The following is a 5,454-nucleotide window of genomic DNA, read 5'->3' on the forward strand; positions in this document are numbered from 1 at the left end:
AACCTAGACACTTTTAAACCAAACTTAACATTTCGAAAGTTGTTGATGTTGTCTCCTAGTTGTTGAAAGAAATTCAAAAGTATACTTACAAGAAGAAGAGGCCTAAGAATTGTTCCCTCCATGGTGACCAAGTCCAACAAAGCCGCAAAACCCGTAAAAGAAGTAGAGGTGGCTAACACCTTCTTGGATCCTGGAACCCCAGAGATTGGCATATGGATAGAAGGATGCTTTATTACAGATGCATTGATTGATGGAGGTTCATCGGCAAATATAATGATGGATGTGGCAATGAAGGATCTAGGCTTGCAAGGAATGTAGCCTACGCAGTGGCTTATCAGATTGGTAGATCAAAGTAGAATCAAATCGTTGGGCATCCTCCCATACGTAAAGACAACCTTTGCAAGAAGAGACTATTGGCTGATATATTTAGTGGTCAAACCAAATTCCTACGGGACCTCATATCCTCTTGTATTGGGAAGACCTTGACTTTTTGAAGCAAGAGCAAGGATGGATTGGTCCAAAGGAACTCTAACCCTAGGCAGAGGACCATCAAGGTAGTATTGAAGTTGTATGGATTGCAAAAAGGAAATGGATCCACGTCCATCGAAGTCATAACCGACTCCTCCAATGAAGTAACAGATGGTATATCAGGAGATGAAGAGGCCGTCAAATAGATATTTCCCAAGAAAACAGAGGCACAGTCCCTAATAGTAGGCAATGTAAGCCAACTACCTAGGGAAGCAAAGTCTTTGTCCATGGGAGAATACCTCCTACCTGAACCTAAACTGACTTCTGAAATCACCTCTGACAATGAGATAGAAGTATGGATGTACTATTGTTCCTATTACATGGCAGTCGCAGAGACAGAGACAGAGACAGAGACACGAGCAAAGACAGAGACACACACAGAGACAGAAGTAGAAAGCAGAAGTAGAGGACATAACAGAGAGCTTGTTCTTCTCTTACAGAACCCACACAAAGAGAGAAACAGAATCTGTGTTGAGATGATAAGCTCAACACATGCGGACATTAATGATGGACCGCCTGGTTAGATGGGTCCACACGTCTACACTTAGCACATCAGTGGTCATTATAACTCTCACATGGCCACTGACTCATTACTTATTATATTTAGGTTGTTACACCTATTTTCAGCTGGCATAGTTATTGCGCCAGTTGACTAGTATAGTTGGTTATGCATTGTTTGACTTAGTAGGCCACTTTTCTTTATGTTGTATCTTATCTATACATTGTGTACATTGTAAAGTGTGTGGAAGAAGAAGAAAAAATTAGCAAGAAAATGTTTTGGCCTCCATCTCTCTTCTTGTCTCTTGAGTGAGCTTCTCCTTGTGCATTCTGTGTGTGTTCGGCACAGCATCTTGAGCAAGCCCCCCCACCACGCGATTCTTGACATGGTATCAGAGCCGCGCCACTAAGAGAGGCTGATTTTGAAGGCTGAAGTGAAAGAGAAGAAGCAAGGTTCGAGCAAGCAAGCCACGAGTAAGAAGCTCTCCCATTCTTCCACTCTTTCTCTTGGACAGTGCCTGTGGAGGCACCGAAAGCAGGGCAGAGCAAAAATCTCAGATTGCAGTGAGATTTGGTGTCCGCGAAGAGCACTATGTATTCTGCAAATAAGCCAATTTAAGGCTTTCCTGCAGTTATTTTGGGCATTTGAGGCCGTTTCAAGGCCCATTTTAGAGCCGCAAGGTTGCAGACAACAGTTTGAGATACCCTGCAATTTGAGTTGTGCTTGCCATATACAGGTGCACAGGTTACATGTTTCAGATCTGTAAGTTCAAAGGTGTTTATAGCGAATAAACACAAGGTTTATCTACAAACTGGTTTCAGATTGCATGTATTGTTGAGAAGACAGTGAAAAAGACTGTCTGGTGTATTGCTGTGCACTACAAGTCGAGGGTTGCAGAAGATTTGCTTGCTGTTTGGTATTAGTTTTGTGATAATGGCAGAGAACAGTGGAAGCCCCATCCTTGAGAAGCTCGACAAGAACAACTACCCTTCATGGAAGTTTCGTGTCACGAACTTTCTTATTGGAAAATGCCTCTACGAGTTTGTTTCAGGTGAAGAAAAGGAGCCGGAGGTGAGTGATCTTCCAACTGCAAAAGAGACAAAGGCAAGGAAGGAATGGAATGCAAAAGACAAAAAGGTCATGTATTGGCTGTTTGGAATAATTGACAATAATATGCTGGAACACATTAGAAATGCAGAGAATTAATATGCACCTTGGACCATGCTTGAAAGTATGTTTTCCATAAATACAAAGGCACGAAAGATTCAACTCAAGCAAGAGTTGAATACATTGAAGAAAGGGAAGATGTCTATCAATGAGTATGCACTGAAGGTAAGGAGCATTGCAAATGCCTTGGCAGCGATTAATGCAATGCCCGATGATGATGATTTAGTGTCGTCTACCTTGGGTGGACTTAACAATGAAAAGGCTTGGAAGTCTTTTGTAACTTCCGTATATGTTAGAAAGCCATTTCCAAATTTCAATGAGTTGGTCTCCCTTATGATCTGAGAGCGAAGTTTTGATGCCAAGAAGTTCTTAAAAATAGCTAAAAATTACGAATATCAAGGGAAAAATATTCAACGTCGAAGGCGGCGGCTCGACCTAGGACGATTTTAAGTGTCAAGTGCTTAAAAGGCGTCAGAGTGATACTTGTTGATTTTTGATAATTTTTCAGATTATCGTGCGGGTTTTCAGGAGTTGCCGGCCAATGTGAGATATCAATCCCGATGCCGAGGATTTTTCAGAGCTCAATTCGGAGTCTGGATGGGAAAATGGCCACAAGTTGGGCAAGATGCGAAGGGGTGGACATTAGAGAGGCCAAATGAGATGTGCCTTTTGGGAGGTTGGGGGCCAAAATTTTAATGTAGCGTCAAAAAGAAGAATCGTGGTGAGAGAAAGATGGAGGAGCAGGCTGCCTATTGGACGCCGAAAATTGCGCCAACATGGAGAGGGATCATGGTTGCAGCCTGCAAATACCCTACCCAATCGACATTACCCTCGAACTACTCCTTCTCTGCTGATCTTATCGCTGCCTCTCGCCCGTCAAATGGTGGCCTGGTTGGAAATCTCTGATTCTAGTCTTTCTCTCTCTCCTCCCTCTCTCTCCCTTAAGGGGTTGTTCTTGTGTGGAAGAAGACAATGAAGAATGATGGAGGAAAGCTTATCCGGATGAGACCGGATTGCTTCCGGGTGGATGAAGACATGAAGGGTGCTGACTTTGAAGATGTTGGAAATTAAATGAGGGCTAACACGCAGTCCCATAGCAAAACTGAGATCCCAAGACACAAAGCCTAAGCGGTAATTCAATTTTTATGAAGAAAAAATGAGTTTTTATGCTATTTGGGTGATGAAATATTGTTCCCATGGGCTGATTATGCATTATGTTGTTGTTTGCTATGAGTTTGATCAGTTTATGCTCAGAAATCAGAAGTGTTATGACTGAAATTAATGGTATAAAACCCGTAAAACACGCGTTTAAAGGGCAAAATGGGTTTTTTTTTTGCAAAATAAAGGGAAAACATGAGATATAACATCAATAAAACCTGAAATTTTACTGTCAAAGAACCTAAGGGCCACAGCCCACAACCAATCTCAATTTCTAGTCATTTTTTATTGAAGAAAATAGAGAAAAAATACAAAAAATGGTGGAAAATTGATTTTAAATGGGAGAAAATTAGGAAACGATAAAAGAAAAATGTCAAAAAATTACATAAGTGTTTGTGCAATGTATAATGAAGGTAGAGCATGAGGTTAGCCTCGGTTTACCCTCATTTCTATGTTTCTGTCCGTATTTATTGCTTTCTTTACAAAGAAATACACATAAAATGACTCTTACACCTATCAACGATTGCAAAACATTAAATGGTAGGGTGAGAGGGGAGTTTGAGCATCAAAATACAATCTTAAATATGATTTATGTGTTGCATCATGGCTATAGGATGTTGTTTTTAAAATAAAGGAAAAGGCATCATGAGCGTAAGGCTCAGTGTCTCTCCTCGTTTCAATACATAAACGTTAGCATGGAAATCATGAAAAAATTGGTTTCGCACGATGCACAATGCTGATTTTCTATTGCTTTTGCACTAAACCATTCACATTATGCACTATGCATGGTTCATAGTATTAAAGGAAAATGTCTTGGACCGCATAGCAATTGTTTTCTTAGGACTTTGACCCATGATTGAGAGTGTGAGGTTATCCCTTGCCATAGGATAGAGGGTCGGTTTCCTAAGGGACTGTGAAGTGAGGAAGCATGGTATATCTCCTGGAAATACGAGAAAGATAAAAGAGAGGAGTTTGTGCTCGTTTGTGTTATATGTTTAGTAGTGCATCAAAGGGCCAATCCCTGAGATGTAGGAGAGCTGCAGTGGGGCTCCGACTATTAGTCGGTGGAGTGTTGAGATATCGAGCTCCACTCGTGATATGCCAGGGTGACCATTGTGCATTTATGTCACCGACGTGTTAGTTGCAGATGCGGTTGGTACACCGCCCATGAATAATAGCTAGATGACAGCTATCCTTATCTACTCTAGTTATTGGCTCAGTTAGTATGCCACCTTAGTTAGTTGAGTTTGGTTTAAGACCCATATATAGGGTTCTTCTATTTCTTTGTACTAGAGTTCTTTTGGCTTACACAACTAAGAAGAGGAAAACTGTTTTCAGCCTCTACCTGTGTGTGTATTCTCCCATTGTGCAAGCAAAAAAGCTACAATTGACACTCCTTCCTTCTCTCCCACAATTTTGACATGGTATCAGAGCCTTGTTCGTGGTAAGGAGCTCAAGAAAGAAAACCAAGTTCGCGGTGTTCTGGTAAGAGGACCAGTGTTGCTTTCATTTTTCTGTTTTGGGAGCAAGTCTCTGTAGGTAGCACAGCCGGGAAGTGCAAGAGTGCATTGTCTCAGGTTGAGACGCCCTTCGCGATGAAGCAAGAGGGCAGTATATGCTGCGGGAGAGGGCTTTAGCCCATGGCGACCCTGTTTTTTTGATTTGAGGCCATTTCGGGGCCTGTTTTGGAGGCAGAAGTTTTCTGCACGCACTTAGGAAAAGGCCCAGTTTTATGCTGTGCGACCACTGTTCTACAGGTCGGTGAAAAGTTACTGTAGAAATTGCATCGTATGCCTGTGCGCAGAGACATTGGGAGTTACAGAATCATCCTTGTTGCCTGTTGATGCAAAATCGTCACTAGGAAGTGACTGCGTGGTCAAATATCACTTTCATCAGTTTTGCAGATTTTCCCTTGTGAGACTGAAGCTGTGTTCTTTGCAGTGACAGAATTTTTTGCAGTGTTCTGTAATGGCGTCTGATTCTCTTTCACAGATTGTCACTGAAAAGCTTGACAAGAACAACTTCCAAGCATGGAAGTTCAGAATGACGAATTTCCTTATGGGAAAAGGATATTGGGAATTTGTTGCAGGAAATGAAGAAGA

The sequence above is a fragment of the Lygodium microphyllum genome, chromosome 6 (genome assembly GCF_053477565.2).
Source record: "Lygodium microphyllum isolate KBCC chromosome 6, Lygodium_microphyllum_v1.1.10, whole genome shotgun sequence".
Classification (NCBI taxonomy): Eukaryota; Viridiplantae; Streptophyta; class Polypodiopsida; order Schizaeales; family Lygodiaceae; genus Lygodium; species Lygodium microphyllum.